Consider the following 21,984-nt stretch of genomic DNA (forward strand, 5'->3'; position numbering starts at 1 on the left):
AGTCAAGTTCAAAAAAGAAGCGGTCCATGTCTCACCGTATTAAGTGCAGCGTTTTCAACATGTCCTTCATCTTGCTGCATTGGAATAGATGCCTTCCGTTTTATTTTACACTGTTCACTCACAGATCTGCGAGAATTTTGGTTGCAACAAATCATATAGCATTGCTTCTCTTCCCTCAAAAGACACTTCCCAAACCACGGCCCCAGGAAGCTCACTGAATCTTTTGATAAATGACCACACCAGTGTGGCAACAGATGCTAAAGGGCTTACTATTCTTTCCAGAGGATGAATATTGCACCTTTTGCTGGGGCTTGCTAGAGATGTGATGCCTCAAACAGTGGCAGGTTAGCAGTGGGGGTGTGGGGGTTGTTAATCAGGCAAGTGTCTTTGTGACCCCTCATGTATTCATGGCAATCTTCTCAACCCAAACAGCCCCAGCTAGTCCTCTGCCTCTTCCATTCAACAGAAAAGCATGGGAATGAATCCTGGCCCTACTGGAGGCAGAGGCAGAGAAAGCAGGGTGATTTCCTGGGGTTTTATGGAGTTCTTTGAGGGTTTCTCATCAGGTAAACATGAGATGCAGTCACTGGAAAGCTTGACTGGGGCTGAAGGATATGCTTCCAAGATGGTGCATTCACACTCCTGGCTTGGTGCTGGTTGCTGGCAGGAGGCCTCAGTTCTTTGCTTTATGAACCTTTCACAGGGCTGCTTGGGTATCTTCAATGACATGGCAGTTGTTTTGCATGGCAGTTGTTTGCTCTGGGAGAGAGATCCAGAAACTGAAATGGGAGTCAGAAGTCACACTCCATCAATTCTGCAAGTCCTATCAGTTGCACTGGTCAGCCCTATCCAATGTGGAGGTGAACGGGTTACACAAGAGTGTAGTACCAGGAGGTGAGGATCACTGGGGGCCATCTTAGAGGCTGCCTACCACAAATATAGATAGTTGATTCTTAGACAAGGTGGGGGTTACAGACACTGACCCCTGCAAAGTCACAAATCCAAAAGGTAACTTTGACTCTAAAAACTTAACTATTAATAGGCTATTATTGATCAGAAACCTAATGATAACATAAACAGCTGACTAACATATATTTCATAGACATATCACATACTGCACGCTCACAATAAAGCTAAAAACTTAAAGAAAATCATAAGGAAAGGAACATAAATTTGTACTATTGTACTTACAAAGAAAAATTCACATATAAGTGGGCCTGTACACTTCAAATACATGTTGTTCAAGAGCCAACTGTTTATCAAAAATTAGACAATATAACACATGCTGTTGGTAAGTTTTTTTCACTAAAGTAGTTCATCATCATTGTCCCATGTCAGTATTGTTTTATATCATCATTTTTAGTGGCTATATAATATTCTATCATATAGACACTAAAATTTACTTAATTCTGTAATTTTGAACATTTATTTCTAACATTTTATCACATAAGGAGTACTGTGATGAGCATCCCAATCCACTTACTTACATACTACTTCTGAAATAAATTTCAAGGAAGGAAACACTAATATCCAAGGTAATTTATTCTACTTATAAATCAGCCCATAAAAATGACTGCAGGTAATTTCTAGACACTTGGCCTTTATAATTACCATTTTATAAAATTCGAAGTGTTTTTTTTTAAAACATCAGCTTCTGTGAGAGTTTTCAAATTAATTTTGGAATGTTAACAAGCTTACAGCAGACTAACCTAAATATGCAAAAGCTCTTGTTTTCTGTTTAGGGGTGATAATGAACAACTTTTTGTTAACTATTTACTTGGAGAAGCTATTACATCTAATTTAAAGCTTTTTAAAAATTATTATTACAAATGTACATCTGAAAGAGAGCTTTTTCCAATGATTTGGCTGTTGGCTATGAAATCCAAATTCCTCATATACTGATAGAGAATATCCAGATGGAGAGATCAGTGTTCAAAAAGCACTCCTAAGTGTGATTATCAGCTTCTTGTCTCACTGATCAGGTGGTAAAGAGTAAGAGCTTTTGATTTAGATAAACTCTGAATTTATTATAAACTGGAGAACTTATTTTCTTTCAATTCAAAGAAAATATGTATAGACAAGATCTCAAAACTTCAATCATCAAATACAGTTTCAAGGAGATTTCTGTCACATGAGATCAGACGAGAACTCAAGCTTCCATCACTGTGCTACCATATTTACTCATGTATTTAACATTTGCCAAGTGGATGTGGGTCAATTTAAGAAACTGTAAATAAATATTGATACATCATAACAGAAGCTATTACTCACATTCTATGTAAACCACTGATTCTAATTTATACACAATTTTGCAGTGGCATCATTCCATGGAGAAAATTAGATTTTTACATATCAGAGCAAATCACAAAGCCAAAATGTCAACTTCATACATCAGGCAATTACTTGTACTGTTTATTTTGGGGGAAATTTCTACACATATTTACTTAGAAAGCTGCACGGGTCCTCCAAAATAAATAAGGGCTATAATTCTTGCCAAAAAATCCACAGTTCCAGAGAGCTACTCATCAATTTCCAGCAGCATTAATGAGGAAAGGCGCTGAGACAGTCATTCATACTGTCTTTATGATAAGAGTAACCTACAGGGCAAATCAAGATTAAGGACAAGGACAAGAAAAATGGCTTGGAAGACTCCTCTTTTCTTAAAAAAAAATCAATCATTTGAAATCTGCATTTACTACCTGAAGTCCCCATGGAGCATAGAGCCCTCAGAGAAGAGGTTGAACTCTTCTCTGTACTGAAGACATCATTGAAATCTTTTTTAGGGTGAGAATGGTGTCTTTATGGGTACAGAAGGCTCTTACATTCCCACACACTGGGGGGTAAGATTCTCTTAGAGCCAGATCATTCTCTGTTGTAGGTACTGTTCCAAGCATTACAGGATGTCTAGCAGCATCCCTGCCTCTCTTCCCAGTTGTACAACAAAGAATGTCTTCAGATACTGCCAAATGTTATCTGGAAGGTAGAAAAATTGCCTCTAGTTGAAAAACTCTGTCATGATAGAAGGATAGTCTTCTCTCTCTCTCTCTCTCTTTTTTTTTTTTTAAGATTTTATTTATTTATTTGACAGACAGAGATCATAAGCAGGCAAAGAGGCAGGCGGAGAGAGAGGAAGGGAAGCAGGTTCCCTGCTGAGCAGAGAGCCCGATGCGGGGGCTCGATCCCAGGACCTTGGGATCATGACTGGAGCCGAAGGCAAAGGCTTTAACCCACTGAGCCACCCAGGCGCCCCGATAATCTTCTCTCTTATAGATACACTTCACTTTTTTTTTTTTTTAAGATTTTATTTATTTATTTGACAGAGAGAGAAATCACAAGTAGGCAGAGAGGCAGGCAGAAAAGAGAGAGGGGAGGAAGCAGGCTCCCTGCTGAGCAGAGAGCCCCATGTGGGGCTTCATCCCATGACCCTGAGACCAGGACCTGAGTCAAAGGCAGAATCTTAACCCACTGAGCCACCCAGGTGCCCCGATACACTTCACTCTTAAGGGTTTTGCCAAGTATTACATCTTTCAAATGGCATCAAGGCAAGGGTTACCCTTAAGTTGGAAAACATACCAAAGACTAATATGAGGAATCTAGAATACCTTGATGGGATTTCCCCAGGACATGTGTTTTCAGTTTGGTGTTACCAAGTTCCACAGGTAGTAGCTGTTTTTAAATAACCAGATGGTAGGATTCTGCTTAGGCAAGGTGGGTTCATTTGGATGGGTTCTTCTCAATTAGCCATATGTTATGTGGCTGTAACCCTTTGCTCATTTTTTCTTATGATCTGAGGCTTCATTTGAAAAAGGTACATTTCAAAATGATAAATTAAAGGAGATAAAATTAACCTTAAGTAAAAACAAAACAAAACAAAACAAAAAATGTCTCCCTTTCCCAGTATACAAGAAATGGCATTTACCTAGTCAAAATCTTCCAGACATGACCTTGGGCAAGAGAAGTTAAAAGAATGTTAGCAGGACCAAGATGAGTTTTCTTCCCAAACAACAGAAAATAACTGAAAAGAGGCCAAGAGGCTTATTAAATTTCCTTTCTTGAAATATGGATTTCTGCATTATCTGCTTAGATTGTTCTCTCCCCTTTTCCTATTTACAAGCACAGGAAAGAGTCCTAACAGATTAGAAAAAAAAAACTGGCACTACTTTATTTAAATGCAGCATTAAGCCTTTTAGTTTCTGTTGACCTAGGAGGTGGGCCTAATTTATAACACTTCATAATTCACTTACTGTATATTTGACCCAATTGAGATAAAAATTATTTTTAAAAGAGGGAAGTGAATTTAATGGGATTTAATTAGAATCCTCGCAACCCCTCACCTAAAGTCATGGCTTATTCTTCTCTCTTCTTCACTCCCGATACCCACAGCCCAGATGGCTGAGAAGCCTGATCTGTGCTACTGTGGCAGAGTATATGAGATACCACCTTGCAACAAACCAGTTGGCAGAGCAGCAGACAGCCTGAACACGTCAGGCTCCCCCATCATCCCAAGTGTAGACCTTCATAACTGCCTGTTAACTATGCAAGTTGCCTTTGGGTGGCTCACCTGCCACATCAGGGAAGGGCTGATTTCCTTCCACCTGATCTAGAGATTTTCATCCAGCCTCTAGCTTATTCCACTCCTCTGCCAGACTCTCATTAGCCAAAAGAAGAAGGAAAATTTTCCTTCCAGACTTCATCTTCTGATCTAGCCAGATGGTGGATAAATAAATAACAGAGCAAAAGAGGAAAAACATACTTGCTTTTGCTTAATAAAATACTGATAGTACATGCTGTTGTCACAGGAAAAATTCAAATGTCAACAGCAGATGAGTATTCACAGTGCATGCGAAGGCAAGCCTAGAGGCAGGCATTTTCACTCAGCCTCAGGTTTTCATGGCACAGAAAACTGGAGGCAGTTCTGAGGGCTTTGAGAGCTCAGGAGAAGTCAAGGAAATTCAAGGCATTAAACCAAAGTGAAAGAGTTCCATCCTCTTGGGATGACATTGGTTTGGTGTTCTCCAGAGAAGGGACTACCTATAAACAAAGTTCAAAATGAAGAGCTTTGCTTGAATGTAATGGCATCCTAACCCCTGCTGGAACAAACTGTGAGCCACTGCTCAGAAATTTCTCCTTGAGGGGCGCCTGAGTGGCTCAGTGGGTTAAAGCCTCTGCCTTCTGCTCAGGTCATGATCCCAGGGTCCTGGGATGGAGCGCCACATTGGGCTCTCTGCTCAGCAGGGAGCCTGCTTTCCCCTCTCTCTCTGCCTACTTGTGATCTCTGTCTGGCAAATAAATAAATAAAATCTTTAAAAAAAAATTTCTCCTTGAGTTTGTGCCAGGAAAACTTACGTTGATAAATCTGAATGGTTACCTTGGTCAGAAAGAGAACACTGTGTGCTGTGTGAAAATACCTGTTTTACCCTTTGCCCGAACTCTCAGGAAACACAGAGCCCAAACTAGTACCCAACTGTTTAATATTGTTATTCGAGGTGCTGGGGGCAGCAGTGGTGGGGGGGGGACAACTGCTGGGTATGCCTTCTTTAGATAAATCTCTGCTTTAATATTATTATTACTTGTAAGAACAATAAGACTGGTAAGAGCCTGGAAAATTTTTAGAAGAATCCAGGGCTAGAAATTCAATGTAAATTATAACAGGCAATGCTGTATCCCCTCTCATATGTCATTTACATATGGAGAAGCTCCATGATAGTCACAAATTGTTTTCACTGATTCATCCAGACAAACTGTCTGAATTCTGCTTAGCAGTATTTTGCTACTCTAGTTCAAGTTACTGAAAGTGTTTGTATTTTTATTCTTCTTTATTCTCTTCTCTGCTTTCTTCAATAAATAAAATATGTCTTGTGTGCCCACAAAGTGCCAGGCACTGTGTTGCCAACTAGGGATACAGGAGTTAGCAAAGCAAAGATGGGCCCTGTATAATGGAGCTGAGAGCCTAACTGGGTGAGAGGTGATAATTAAATAATCTCCGAACCAAACAGGAAAAGTACAATGCTATTACATTCTACAAGTAAGAGATTTATGTTGCTGTCAATAACTGAAGATCTATTATAATTGGGGAAATCAAGGAAGGCCTCCCTGAGGAAGTGATGACTGAACTGTGCTGAAATGAAGAAAAGTTTGACAGTAGTAAAAAAATAGGTAGCATTTACAGACCAAGGAACGATCTATGTGTATTATTTTACTTAATCCTCACTTGTAATTTAACACATATTTAAGCTTTAATTACATGCCAGGGGCAGGGGATAGCCTTTGGATCTCCCTTGGAAAGAAACAGACTGGCAGCACCAAAGGGTATGGTACCTGGCCGAGAATCACAGTAATTAGCAATTAGTAAGGACCTGAATTTTTAGATTTCTACAAATGTGCTAGTGGCATTGTAAGTAACTCTATACATAATGTCACAAATAAGAGGAAATCAACTTTCAGATGTTTATCAAATTCTTCCACTCTTTTAGGTACTTTGGAATAATGTTCATTCATTTATGTTATATTCTAAGGACCACTGAGGATTAGTACTAGGAGAACCATTCCTACCTCTTTATCTTAAACTTGGGGCAACAAAATCTCTGCATCACTTTTTAAATATGCTACAATTCAGATTCATTGTTAAGTCAGGCCTTTCTCCCAGTGTGTCCGAGTTTGATTTCTTATTGCATGTACCACAGGTCGAAGTTGAAAGATCACCTTCAGCAGATATTTAAGGTAAAATTTAACAATATGGTTGGTTTATGAGGCAAGTGGAATTTCTCTTTATTAAAACAGTATCTTAGAGGAACTTGGCTGTGCTACTTGGTGACACAAGCAGAAGGCTCCAAAGCAAAGCATCTAATTCGTGGCTCCTCCTATGGGATAAATAGGAACTGGTATTCACATGGCAGGTAGACCGGGCTCTTCTCTAACATAATCCCAACATTGCTCTTCCAGGGGAGAAATATATGCTGGCATCAAAGAATTTAAAGAGGAGGTAGAATTTTTTAATTATTCATGGTGATCTCACTGACCACACCGCCTACTTAGCTACACTAGGTTATGTCCTGTCTTCCTCTCAGCTTTTTCTGGAAGGCACCTGCATTCCTCCAGTCCACCAATCTGAGTCTAAGCTTAAGCCATGCCATGCCAAGGAAGAATCTTTCATAACTGAGGTATACTTTTTGTTTCCCTGAATTTTAAAGGTTATCTTCTTGAGGCTGAGCCTCAAATGCAATCATGTAAGAAGATATATGATAGTACACAAAGGTAATCTAATCCTTGACAACTAACATTAATATCAGTCTCAGAATCAATGTCTAGATTCCTTTTTTATGTGGCCATATATGATCTAAAATTAAAAACAATATAAATGAATTCAAATTAATTGTTAATTTTAGAACAAAATGAACACACAACAGGGTCATTTAAAGAAGAAAAAAATAGAACCATCGAGGTACCTGAGTGGCTCGGTCGTTGGGCGTCTGCCTTCAGCTCAGGTTATGATCCCAGGGTCCTGGGATCGAACCCCACATTGGGCTCCCTGCTCGGTGGAAAGCCTGCTTTTCCCTCTCCCACTCCTCCTGCTTATGTTCCCTCTCTTGCTGTGTCTCTCTCTGTCAAATGAATTTTTTAAAAAATCTTTAAAAAAATTAGAACCATCAAAGGATTAGTATCTTAATTTAAGGCCCTCAAGAAATAAAGAAAAGGGATGAAGAGAAAACTAATTATTGGAGCACCTACAATTCAGTGAAATAGTTACCATTCTCATTTTCAGCTGAAGAAACTAAAGCCCAGAGAAATTAAGTAATTGTTACTAGACTCTGAACTTCTTTTTTCTTTTTTTAAAGATTTTATTTATTTTTTTGGCAGACAGAGATCACAAGCAGGCAGAGAGGCAGGCAGAGAGAGAGGAAGGGAAGCAGGCTCCCCGCTGAGCAGAGAGAGCAGAGAGCCGATGGGGGGCTCAATCCCAGGACCCTGGGATCATGACCTGAGCTGAAGGCAGAGGCTTTAACTCACTGAGCCACCCAGGCTCCCCAAGACTCTGAACTTCTTAAGTGCAAGGGATTATATCCTATTTATCTATTTATCCATCATCCAGCCCCATGTCTCCCACACAGTAGTTGCTCACTAAATGTTTCATGATTGGTAGAATAAATCAGTAGATCTTAGATCTGGACACAGATCTATCAGACTCAAAATTCCAAGTACTTGCCAGTCACTATGCCTCTTCCATTGCTATAGAAATGAGAAAACACTGTTGAAATCCAGGTAGACAAATAAAACACTATTTCCAGATTTTCTCAATTGACTTTTATAAGCATTCATTGAGCATCACTGTGCACTTAGCCACACAAAATGGGAGGTACAAAAAACATGGAAGGTGTGGTGTTTATGCTGGAAGACTTTCCATTATAGCTGACAGAAAAAATCCAGATGGTTCACAAACAAGTAAGAGAAGCATTTGAAGGAAATGTATGAACACAAATAAAGCAGCTAAACTATATAAAAGAATGTTGGATTGAGTAAAAAGGAGGAAAAAACTTTTGTGGAATTAGGTATGGGACAAGTATTCAAGAAGGAGGCAGAATCGGGCACCTGGGTGGCTCAGTGGGTTAAGCCTCTGCCTTCGGTCCGGGTCATGATCCCAGGGTCCTGGGATGGAGGCCCGCATGGAGCTCTCTGCTCAGCAGGGAGCCTGCTCTCCCCCATCTCTCTGCCTGCCTCTGCCTACCTATGATCTCTCTCTCTGTCAAATAAATCAATAAAATCTTAAAAAAAAAAAAAAAAAGAAGGAGGCAGAATCTTGAATCTGGACCTCCTGGAAAATGTAGGGAGGAAAGAGGGTATTGAAGCTAAAAAACGGTTTAAGTGATGATGGTATATGAAGCCTATGGGAAAGGTCCTGACCTAACGAGGTCAGATTCTTTTTTAAGACTAATAATCCAAAATCAGAAAGCGAGAACACAAGGCTTATTGCCTTAAATCAAAGCTGGGGATGCTTGGGTTCAATCTGGTCAGCCCTTGTCCATTCTCAAGGGAGCATGCTGGTGTACGTTAAGAAGATGACTATGGCAGCACCACACCAACAGGAAATTCGGAATAGAGCTTTTTTTCTTTAAAGATTTTTTTCAAGAAGATTTTATTTATTTATTTATTTGACAGAGAGAGAGAGAGAGATCACAAGTAGGCAGAAAGGCAGGCAGAGAGGTGGGGGGAGAAGCAGACTCCCTGCTGAGCAGAGAACCCAATGCGGGGCTCGATCCCAGGACCCTGAGACCATGACCTGAGCTTAACCCACTGAGGCTTAACCCACTGAGCCACCCTGGCGCTCTTCTTTAAAGATTTTTGAAGTAATCTCTATACCCCATGTGGGGCCCGAACTTACAATCCCAAGACCAAGTCACATGCTACCCTGACTGAGCCAGCCAGATGTCCCCAGAATACAGTTTTTTAAATAACTAAAAGACAAAGGTAAACAGTTTTAGTGGCTGTTAGAGGAAAATCCATCAATAACAAATTCCTTCAGAGAATTTTGGTTATTACCACTCACACAGATCAGTCTTATGGATATTTTTTATTGATTCTTAAGTCTTAAAACATGAAGACTGTATCATACCTCTCATTATGCTCATTATGAAATGTGAAGGGAAACATGTTTCCTAAAGAGTTAGTAAATTTATTCTACATTTGGGGGTTCTTGGGAATACCATTTAGCTAGTTCACATTCCCATAATTATAACATGTTAGTAGTGGAAAGCATAGAAAACTTAGAAAGCATAGTCCAATCCCCTTATTTAAGAGAAGATGACCTTGACCTAGAAAGGTCATGTGTTCCTCCAAGATCAAACAGCTAATTAGTAGCCATTAAGTTTTATTCCCTGAGGCCAGGGTAACAATTGCTTCATGTACTTCTATAAACTGAGTTCAGTCTAGTAAATAACATTTGCCCTTAAACAGATATAGGAGCCACTACACAATAATTCTGTTGTCAGAGACTTTCCTCCTCCCCTTAAGTTTGATCTCAGTTTTCTCTTTTTATTAGCATTTAAGGGTTAAATCTCATTCATTTCTGTGCACTCGGCACTTAGCATTGTGGCACATACCAGGCACTCAGTATGTTTTTGTTGTTGAGATGAGCCGAATTTAAATCAGTGATTTTCATCCCCTTGCTCTTGGAGACTTCTGTAATGTATTTTGTTTTTTAAAATAAAAGACTCATCGTATCATTAAACTGGAAGCCAGCTGAGAGATTAACCCTTGTTCTACAAGTAGAGACACTAAAGCTTGCAGAAGGTAAATGATGAATTCCAAAGATAGCACTCAAGGTGGATCCCAAACCTTCTCCAGATTACATAATTTGCTGTAGGGTGAAAAATATTAGGCTTTCAACATTTCTATATGGGACAGATTCCAGATTATCAACTCTTTAAGAGGGACGAAAGTATTCACAGTATTTTTATGCTTCCATACAAGACTCAGGGCTAGTTAATAGGATGATAAAATTCTTTGATGGTCAAATGATTAAGTGACAATTTCTGGGAAGAATTTCCCACTGATCATGAGCTTGGTCTCATTTTGGAAAAATCTCATTAGTAGGAAATACTGACCTTGAGAGAGGCAATGGAATCAAAGTTGGAAAAAAGGCAAGCCAATTGGGCCACAGATCCAGGCTTGGCCACACATCCCATAGATGGGATCCATGCTTGTACAAATCAAACTGCTCTACTCTGTGCCTCAGCCAACAGAAACACTCTTGCCCCTAACCCCCTGCCCACTCCCTATTAACTCATGACCTAGAAGAACCAAATGTGCGCATGGGACTAGCTTAGGCCAACTTGTCACGGGGACTGGGAAATAGCACTCCTCCATGTCAGGCTAAATGTGGAACATCCCCTCCTAACACAAAGGGCTGGCTGTTAATCCTTCATGAGTGGGAGGTCAAACAGGGGCCGCCCTGCAAGACTCTGCTGATTTCATTCAAGTTCTTGATGGCTATGGTCCTTAAAATCTCTTCACATTGACTGCATCTATTGGCGAAGCCATGGGCTCAGGTAGTTCTAGAAGTCACCTGGTCAATGACAGAGTACTCACAGAAAGTTTGGCTCTTAACCCTTAAATGGGAAGTTGTATTAATTTGCTCAGCTGCCATAACAAGATATCACAGACTGGGAGGCTCAAGCAACAAAAATTCATTTTCTCACAGTTCTTGAGGCTAGAAGTACAAGACCAAGGGGTCAGCAGGTTTGCTTTCTCCTGAGGCCTCTCTCCTTGGCTTGCAGATGCTCACCTTCTTTTTGTGTCCCTGAATGGCCTTTTCTGTGTGTGTGAGTCCCTGGTGTCTCTCCGTCTTCTTATAAGAAAACCAATCCTATTGGATTAGAGCGCTACCCTGATGACCTAATTTAACCTTAATTATGTCTTTAAAGGTCCTATCTCCAATATAGTCACACCAGGGGTGAGCTTCAGTATATGAATCTGGGGGCACATGATCCACTCCATAAAAGAGGAAAACCAGCCTCTCTTCTTGCCAGTCATCACTGTGCCTCCTCTGAATACTACTTACTCTTCTTGGTGTTTTCTTCAAGAAACACTGGTGATTGATTTAGAAACCAATGAGGAAAATCACCTGTTAATTAAGACCTGAAGGAAAGTCCTGAAAATTGTGATTAAAAGTAGAAAAAATGCAAAGAAAATCACATTGCCAACAGGAGTGAAAGAGTATTTGTGGGACACTGTGCAAAGCAGGAGGCAAAAAACAAAAACAAACACACTGAGGAAAAGAAGCAAGGCTCAGCTCTCTCAGCAGAAGAGAGCAACTTCCCTGGCAGGCTGTTGAGAGCGAGCCTTGTCTGCCTGATTTACACAGGTAGAGGGAGAATGGTTTGGAGGCTGTAGGCCTGCTCAGCCAAACGCCCATGTGTGCATGAAATTAGAATGTCAACATTTGATTCATGCTGCCAAGCTGTGACTGTGAAACAAATTATGTCAGTGGGTGGCAACTGCAATATTAGTCTAAGCAGATAACATTTAACTATAAAGAGGGGCCCTGTCTTCCAGCTTTCTCTCTATTATTATTTTAATATCAACATTGTGAGACCTAGAGTTTTGAGAAAAAGGAAGATGTTTTATGTGGAGGCATGGGTTCTTTAGGAAGGTATGCGGCCATTCAAGTGAGGTTTGCTCCTGACCTAAATTTTGAAATTTAGGCGTCAGGTGACACAATGATGAATTTTACAAACCACCACCACCCACTCAACTGAGTTCAAAGGGGCTGTGCTGTTTTTGGGGTAATCTAAACCACAATTAAATAATCTGCCTCTTATAAAAGAAGCCTTTGATTCCTGGGCAGAAACAGGGAACTTAATCCTTAAATGCATTTCAATGAAAGGGAAATAGCAAGCACCTTGAAAGGGACTGAGAGCAAATTCTTCCAACATACTTCCTAGGTTCCATACAAAGTAATTCTGCCCAAGGTGAGGTCTACGCAGATGTTGGGAGTTAAAACGTGTTTCTTTCTACTCAAGTGATTTAAGATTTGTGCATATTTAAAATCAATTTTAAATGAAATGCAGTTGGAAATTTGCCAAGGAATTTCACATAAAAAGTAGACATTGTGTTGGTGTATTTTTTCTTTAAGACTTTCTCAGTGAAGCTACAGCTGTCTACATCTTAAACTTGGCCCATGAGATAACAATTTTCCCATGAAATGAGGCGCACATCTATCTCCATTTGAGGCCTACTTCTTTAACTACCAATATGGCAAAACATCAATTTGAAGTTTTATTTCATTACAAACACCCATGTAGTTAAAGTTAATGCTGTGAAAAATCCAACTTGTAGCAGTGAAATGTTTATAGAAGCAGCATTCACTTAGCAGTTGGACCAGGCCAAGATGGCCAGCCACAGGATTAATACTCAGAATACTGAAAGATTTTGTGGGGGTAAGGGGTATGGGAGGCTATGAGTGTCACTCAGAAACGTGTACATTAGTTTAAAATATTTTCACTTCCAATCATGAGAATATTCTCACATCTTCTCACAGTTAGACATGCATACCTGAGACGGTTCCCATCTTTTCCTGCTGCAGTTCTCATCTCCCACTCTCATATATCTATACCCAAAACTCTAGGGCTGCATTTTTCTTTCTACCAAGGTAGAAAGGCCTGAGGTCTTTATCAAAATGGCAATATTAATAGAATTGATTCTTTTAAGTAGATTTCCTATTTGATGAAGAGGGCTGTGGGGAAAACAAACTTTAAAATTACCAAAGAACATTTTGGTACTATCATTTATATTACAGCTCTCTTATACCAGACAGAAAGTGACATTAAGGCAATACAATTAGTAGGTTGATTTTGAAAATGCTTGCCTTCTTGGCAAATTTCTCATGGCTCGTATTTTAGCTGAATGTGGTATATAAACTCACAAAGGAGCAAAAAAGATTTCTTAAAACTAGAAGTTGTACACCAGGTAACCACAAAATTTCTACTTTGTCTCTACACATGGTTTGAGAGAAGGGAGAACCAAACCCACCAATCTGGTCTTTGCCTACATGTACAATTTCTTGGCTGAAATGCTCTCATTGTCTGAGATGTTTGTGCAAAAGCTGCCTGAGTGGAAGTTCTCTGAAACTGATCACTGGAAGGGAGAGAAGTCTGAGGTAAAATGCCTATTTGACCCACCAGTCCGGTCCATCGCTTCAGCTATGGCTATTGATGCAGAAATGTGTTCTACCCTTTCCTCTCAAGGAAGAATTTCCACTTTGAAATTTCATTCATTGTGGAAACACCCCTTGGGTAGGCCATATTTCCTCTTCATTCAGATGATGTCAGCGTCTGCCATCCATTTTAAAGCCTTAGCATCTTCAACAGTCATATATCATATCATGCCATTTATTTCAAAACCATGCACAGACTAAAAGGAATATTTTCTCTTCACGGAGACAACTGCAGGCTTGTAACTTCTTCATCCTCTGAAAACCATAGAATAAAGTTGGCATTATCATCTGCAGTTAGCTGTCAAATCCATTTAATGCTTTATCAGGAGAGCTAAGAACAAAATTACTCTCCTCACTCCACATCAGGAAAGTAGATTTGGGTCCTCCACCATGTAGGGCATTAACAGTATTCCTTCTGTCAGAAATGTAAAAATCAGGAGACCAGAGAATGGAATAAATAATATTTTGATGTAAACAGGCTATCAAGATGAGTGGAATGACCGTCTGGTCACCCGGGGGGGTTATTCAGTTAACACTTCCACCCCTTAAAGACAATGGTGTGCAATCAATGCATATAGGGCCTTTCAGGCGCGTTGCTAAGTGATATGCAGTGTCAACAGAAAAATGCCGGATGTACAGGGGACAGCTCCAGGCCCAAGAGAGATCAACACCCTCTGATGATATTTTAAACTTAATTCAGTGCCCGATGAAGATTGTGACAGGTTCCGTGGCCAGAGCAGAAAAGATGTTTGCACTTCAAAATCCGACTTCATAAAGTTGCTCTGCTGTGTGCAAAGAGCGTTTAATTTGGTAAGAAGTGAATCATGGCCCAAAGAGTAGGTGGTTCAAATAGGAAAAGGCACCCAGCAGGGGCGTCCTGAATATTCATTTCTTGCAAGGCACAGCAGTCATTTTACAATCTCGGCATCAGTACCAGAGCTGCTCATTTGTCTCAGATTGTCTATGCATTCGCTCATTTTTTCATCTCTGAAATGTGTCTTAGGAACAGCCCTGAAGCCGCGCACAGCAGCTTCTTCAGAAAGTCTAAAGAAAGGGAAGAAGCTTGAATAGGATCGCATCGCCTCACACAACCATGAAAACCTACTTTGTGGGCATTCTTGAAACCAGCCCAGAAGCTCTTCAGAGTTTTTGTGTTTATTTACCCATTTCTTTCTCTCCCTTCTCCCTCCCCTTGATGGATTTTTATATTCAAATGCAAAAGATTTCCATGTGCACTAGAGATCCATTTATGTATTGGTTCAGAAGATCATGCCATGATGCTGAGAAATGCAACTTTTTCATGAACAGATGTTTATAAATTCAGTCTTTGTACCAGGAAAAGCACACTCATCACAAAAGGCCTATTTTCCATATTTGGAGGCAAAACCCTTTTGAAAAAGCCTCATGCCCCTAAAGTCTAGGAAGTCAGATATATAGTTCCACAAAGCCACCAAACCTGTAAAATGTTTTCCTAACTAGACACTGGTGGATCCTGCATGCATGCCCTGGGTTGCTGCTGACAACAAACCCTTGCTTGCACAGGCCCTGAGAGTTGTGTAGATGAGAGGGTGGTGAAGGACACAATCAATGTATTCAGTTCAGGACTCTCTATTCACCTAGTGGAACACAAGCTTTTTAAGAGCCCAAGTCACATAATTTTCAGTGGGCAGGTTTGTCCTCTTTTGTCCTCAAGAGTTTGGTCTGTTTATTAAACCAATAAGAGCCCCAGAGCATTTTGTCTAGTGGGCTAAAAACTCCAAAAGCAGAGTATATTAACATAGATTGAGAGGAGGGTGGGGGAGGGGCTGATGTATTGACATTTTTCTTCCTGTCTTATCCACAAAGCTAATTTTATAGGGTTGTTCCTGTCATGTTTAAGCTATAGGTAGTAAGGGGGAGATGGAAGGCAGATAAAACCACACAATAGCGTTCCCAGGCCTTGTTTCTTTGCCTCACTGAGGGTGGTTCTCACTCACAGAGGCATTAAGGCATTGTGAGCGAGAACCACATGTGAAGAAACAGCATAGGAAAAAAGCAAACAAGTTACGACAATAATTGCATTGAGACCACCTGCCACTGTCCTCCTACTACAGGTGACTCCCCATACCAGGCAACAAAATTCTGGCAAAATTTTCCATAGTTTCAAAAGATGGAAAGATGGAAAGATAGCATTTTGGGCCCTGGGTCAACAATGTGAATGGCCATCTTACAAAAGGGTTATGTACAGGCCATAGATATTTGTGGATTAATGATCAGGCCTAACTCACGACTGAGTCTCTTTCAAAAACAAGTGAATTCTGAGTGCTAGACAAAAGGAATTTCACTTATAAGAACTAGTTGTGAGGCCTAAACTATCTATTGAAAGGCACGACATGTTTCGGTGTTAATTGAAGTTGTGAACAGAAAACTGTTACAGTTTCTCTACAAATATGAAGAAGTACGAATGGATCATAAAGTGTTCCTTAAATTTCTAATAAAATTAAATTTTAACTTAATTTATATTCTCTTTAAATTAATTGCAATAGCAATTTGCTTTTCATATCTCTTTTGAACTTGCCCAAACCATTAAAGAATCAATGACAATGCTTTAGTTGTGTCTAGCACCAGTACAACTGCTAAGCACTGTAGGCTATTTTAGCAGGAATCTTATAGTTTGGATAATGCTCTACCTTGGGGACATAGCCCAGACTTCCACACTTTTTTGTAGGTTAAAGTATTTTCTGTGCGATCATTTCTGACAAAAATCCTAGTTACTATAATTTGTTTATCCTATATAAACATGCTGCTGCTCTCCCACCTTGGAAGGAAGAAGTGTTTTCTACTTCTCCCCAGTAGTGGGGAAGTGAGTGCTAAGCCATTCACACTTTCTCCTTGTCCCTCTTGTGGCCAATAAGTTACACTGATAAACAGTCTGTGAAAGCAAAGAAATCCACAGCTGAGGCGACAGAACAAACGTAACTAGGCCATATTGACAGGAGTCTAGGAGTTCAGAAGCTTTGCTGGCACGGGTGTTGCCTGGCAGAAACATTTGCTTAAGTCCAACAATTATAGCAGGTAAAACACTAGAGCATGCCATGAAACAACATATCCCAAAAGAAAACTGCCATGAAACAAGCCAAAAATAGGACTGTTCAAGGTTTTCTATGTAAATGTAGAGCCATGAGGACATAGTAACTTATTAAACTTAAACTAAGCTAGTTATCTATTTCTAAAATTTCCCACTAATATACCGTGTGTGTGTGTGTGTGTGTACATATATATATGTAACTTTTATTTGCATTTATTTTATGCAGAATTTACATAAGTTTTTATTTCTTCAGTTTCTTCTGGGTATCTTTATCTTCTATGCAACCTCCTCTTCTGGTTTAGGGACAACCTGCTCTTTTCAGTAAGGATCATTTCAGTGTGGCAGGGAAAGCTCATGTACGGGTTAACCCGACCACGGGCCCTCTGCTGCAACTTGGGGGCTTTGTTCATGCGCATGTACTCCATGACCAGAGAATCAACATCTAAACCTTTAAGTTCAGCATTCCACTCTGCAGTTTTAAGCATGTGCAGTAAAAATTCAGCACTCTTTTTGGGCCGCTGACCCTGTGTCCAGCCCCACTGTCTGGCCTGGGCACACCTACAAACTCTACCAGTGTAGTGACAAAACACACACTGCTTCTACAAAGTGACATCTTTCAGAAATTTGGTGGCTTTTCGGTATGCATACCCTTGATGGCCTGGGCAGTTTCACATGTGTTCTTAAAGTGAACACGAAGATTTGAACCTCCTGATTTGTATGATTTTGTAGGGTTTCCTGTGTTGAGTAAATAGGGATCAATTTTCTGAGATCACCTCAGGCTCCTTGGGGAAGAGCTATACTTAACATACATTTGCTTTTTAATCTGCTTTCCCTTAGACAAGCTCATTGTAGATCTACAGTTCTCAACCCTGGCTGCACCTTAGAAATTTTAAAAAATCTGCATGTGCCCAGGCCCCACCCATGGAATTTGTTTTAATTGGTCAGGGGTAGAGCTCATGCCATGATAGTGTTGATGGTCCCCAGGTAAGTCCGGTGGTTAACATTCCCCCTGATGAGCTAGGGTTGAGGGATACAAGCATATATAATTAATTGACGATAGGTGCAGATGGAATAGCAGAGTTTATGGGAGGAAAATCTAAAATTGAGGACAATCATCCATTAGTTTTTCTATGAATGGAGAAATAAAGTATATTATTTAATCTAAGCAGAAGACATCTTGGTTTAGCTCTAGGATTCCTAGTTGAACCCCACTGACTTACATGATTAGAAAGAGACCCACAGAAACTAGAAGGCAGGTACAGACATATTTAGAAGAAGTACTGCCTCATTAGAGATTCAAAACACTGCAAAATGTAGATGAGGGGAGGTAGGACATCAGGAAAGGCTTCCTGGAAGAGATAGCTCTTGAAATGGGTCTGGAGTAACAAGATTCCTAGGAAGTAACTGTGAGGGGTAGGGAGCTGATAAAGGATAAGCAGGGAATCCCTCTTCCAAAGCTCAGGGCTCTTTTCATGAAAAGAATGTATTTTATCTTTTTTTTTTTTTTTAATTCTTCTCCTCTGCTTCTAGACTAGGAAAAGTAATTAAAGCTAACATTTACTATTTATAGTGTGCCAGACATTATTCTAAGAGCTTTTCACTTAAATTCTTTGTACTTAATTGTCAGAAGATCTCTGTGAAGTAGGTATTGCAATCACCCCCATTTTACAGAGAGGTGAAACAAGGCACTCAAAATCACACAGCAGTTGAATGGTCATTGTCTTAACCTCTCTGCTCTTCTGCTTCTTTCAGATATTGTCATAGACTGAAGCTACCTCTTTTACCAGCAGCTCAGAGCTCACTGGTGACAGATGCTGTTGTCTGGGAGCTGGCCTACCTACCTTCTAAAACCGGGGTGCTCTGAAGTTGGACAAACACTGCATACCCACCCAACTACAGTTCAGATGACATGCTTTATCAGAGCTCCACTGAGCACAGATAAGTAGCAAAGCCCACAGCCTCTGCCCTGACAGCTGCAGCCAGAGCAAGAGAAGCCTGACCTGCTATTTTCTCTGACCACCCCATCTCACCTTGCACAAGATCATACAGAAGCTCCTTTCACATTTTTTTTTAAATTATAGAGGTATAGATGATATTACTTTCCTTCTCTTTTGAAAATCTATCAAGCAAGTAGTTATAAAGGTTTGAAAACTGAGTGGTCTTGCCTAAGAAATCCAGACAAAGAGCATTTAGTAAATGTTTTAAGAATGACCCAAAGAGGGGAGCCTGGGTGGCTCAGTGGGTTAAAGCCTCTGCCTTCGGCTCGGGTCGTGAGGTCGTGATCTCAGGGTCCTGGGATCGAGCCCCATATCGGGGGGTCTCTGCTCAGGGAACCTGCTTCCCCCTCTCTCTCTCTGCCTGCCTCTCTGCCTACTTGTGATCTCTGCCTGTAAATAAATAAATAAGATCTTTAAAAAAAAAAAAAAAAGAAAAAGAATGCCCCAGAGAATGGGTATGGTATAAGCCAGTGAAATCAATTTTTGCCTCTTTTCACAAAAACCAGTTAATTGAATACTTATTGAATACCAACCATACACAGGGTTTCTAAGTAAGAAGAGAGCACAACTACAAAAGCTACCAAACAAAAGGTGAAGTGAGAAGTATCACAGGGAAAGTCCCAAAATGCTGTGGCCATTTGGAGGTAGATGAGAGGGAAGCAGGGATCCTATATGGCTTCCTGGAGGAGGTGGTGCCTATTATAGTCCCAGAATCTGAAGGATGGCAATAAAAGCTGTGGGAGGAGTGAAGGGCAGTGAATTCTGCTGAGAGGAGAGATCTGAAATTGCTCCTGGTTGCAAGTCTTAAAGTTGAGGGCCCTCAGGCTGCACGTGAAGCCCAAGAAGAACAAAGAAAATGTTTGCTGCCAACTTCTAAACCTGCACAAGCAGCAGAGTCGGGGGCAGGGAAGCTCTAAGGTCGTTCATACAAAGTAGCCAATTTACAGTTATGGTTACACTGAAGTCAATTAAAGTGTTTTATTAGCAGGAATTTGAATCTTTTACCTTCATTAACATTTAACAGTAAATGGGAGAAAAAAGGTAAATAAAATATTATCTGGCTTTTTAAAGGTCATTTCAGACTGAGCATTATAAAATGTGAGCTGGGGAAGGGTGGGGATGGCCCTTTGTGTGGATTTAGTATATGGGCCCCCCTATACCTATAGATCTCTGGAGAGATCTCATAGCACCAGCAGCAGGAGAACATCTCTTGGCAGGTGAGGTTCTCCAAGGTGCATTCATTAAAGGCAGTACATTTGGGGCAGGAGGAGGGAAGAGGGAAACCTGACATGTGAGAATGAATATTTTGCTTCAAATCTCAGGTTGTAAATGATTTGGGATATGCAGCTCTTAATAATTACTCCCATGATCAACATCTGCTTTTTAACAATCTTAGGCTAGCAACCCAAATTGATTAAATGACATACCTAATCATTCCCCCAAGGGAAAGAAGCACAAAGCAAGCCCTGTACCCAGGTCTCAAAGAATCTGCAAGAGGGCCTTGGGGGAAGCCCCATCACAGGAGGAAGGCTATGTTCATGCCCCAGGTACTCTGTGGATCTTTTATGGTAAGGCCTGCTATTATTGGAAGCCAGAAGCAGAAACATACTTTGGCAAGAATATAAAAGTTCAACCTTAAAAGAAACTCCTTTTATATTTTAATTTTTCAAAATGTAGAGCCATGAGCAATTAGAGAGCCATCCAAAAGCTGTCCAGTGAAATTTTCAACCCAGCTTATCATCGTTGGAGATGATAAGACCTAATGTGTCTTATTATCAAGCATCATCTGACCCTGGGAAGACCCCAGGAAGCCAACAATTTCCCACTGCTGGAGAAAGAACTTCCTTGAAATTCTTTATCAGAATGGATAGACTAGAAGGAGAAGACCCACTCCTTCCATGATGGGGTTTCTAAAGATTTCAAGGTTTTAATGATGGCTGTCCTCCTTAACCTAGGTGAAGGAATGGGTGGAGAGAGATACAAAACACTTGCAGATGAGAAGTTTCCCTTTTGAAGTAGTAATAAAAAGCACGGTTTTACTCAAATGAGTAAGCTACTGGGTTAAATCTCTTTTCGCTGCCTTCATCATTAGGGCATTTGAATTTACTGCATCTGAAAATAGGGGAGAAATGAAATCACAGCAAAATAAATATTTCCTAATTTTAAATAAATATTGCTAATCATAGTGATTGTGTTCAGAGCACAGTGCAAATATATAAATACAAAGAATAAAATTGGAAGGAAAAAAGGTTATTTACATACATAAATATAAATCAAAAATCCGATTTTAATGTGCTAAAAGCATCTGGTCTAGTTCTCTAAATGTCAAAGGCTACTGATCGCTGTCCCTCCAGCACTACCCCAATTAACAGCTGAGGAGATGGCCTTTCATTTCTCCAAATCTGAAGGTAAATATCATGGACTTCAGTGCAAAAAGTGATGAGGACCTTTTCCTGTTCCATTTAACAACTTTATTTTGCATTCTATCTAGCAAAGCAATATAAAAAGGCTTCTGGAAGGAAGTGGCAAACCAGAGCTCTAAATAGCCTCCTCCCCCATAAGCTCTTCCCACTTCATTCCATTTCCTTTTCTTGTTGTACAGGATACACTAGTGCCTTCTTACCCACCCAAGAAGTCTGGGGATATCATTGAGCCTGAAAGATCTTCAGCACCAAGGTGTACAAAGCCACCGTAAGGCATGGGGAGACTGGGACCATTTTCTATGTCATGAAGAGAAGCCAACATTCTCTATGATGCATGTAGATACAGGTGTTATTATCCAAAAAATTTGTCATACTGGTTATTATAAATAACCTCCTTTTAAAAAATTTTATTGAACATACCAGAAGTCAGACACTGTGTTTTTGCCTTCGTGAATGCCAGCCCATTTCAGTCCTACCAGAATGGTGTGGAATGCGTGGTTTTTTCTCAAATGGAGAGGATGAAGCTGAGTTCAGAGACAGAATGCAGTCTGCCCTGGCCACTGTTTAACCAATTTATAGGGTCTTCCAATCAATTTGTTCTCTCATGAAGGTAATTTGGAACTGAATAAATGAAATGACCATTTATTCCTACCAACATAACAATGCTTTCTTACCCACTCTGGGTGAGTAACATGGACTCACTGAGAGCCAGCTCCAGAAAGGACCCTGGAGACTTGGGAACTTCCCTCAAGGAAATGCTGAATGTGGCCAGAGGCTGGCCTAACAATG

At 40.3% G+C, this 21,984-nt stretch overlaps 1 pseudogene across 1 annotated transcript; it reads right to left on the reverse strand.

Annotated features, from left to right (window-relative positions):
* Positions 1-17,016: 17,016 nt before the first annotated feature.
* On the reverse strand, positions 17,017-21,517 carry LOC308346604 (large ribosomal subunit protein uL22-like; annotated as a pseudogene). Its single transcript has 2 exons — positions 21,400-21,517; positions 17,017-17,510 (listed from the first exon to the last, which is right to left on the reverse strand). The product of its transcript is annotated as a large ribosomal subunit protein uL22-like (transcript).
* Between the last annotated feature and the right edge of the window lie 467 nt (positions 21,518-21,984).

This window comes from Martes martes (genome assembly GCF_963455335.1).
Source record: "Martes martes genome assembly, chromosome: 7".
Taxonomy (NCBI): Eukaryota; Metazoa; Chordata; class Mammalia; order Carnivora; family Mustelidae; genus Martes; species Martes martes.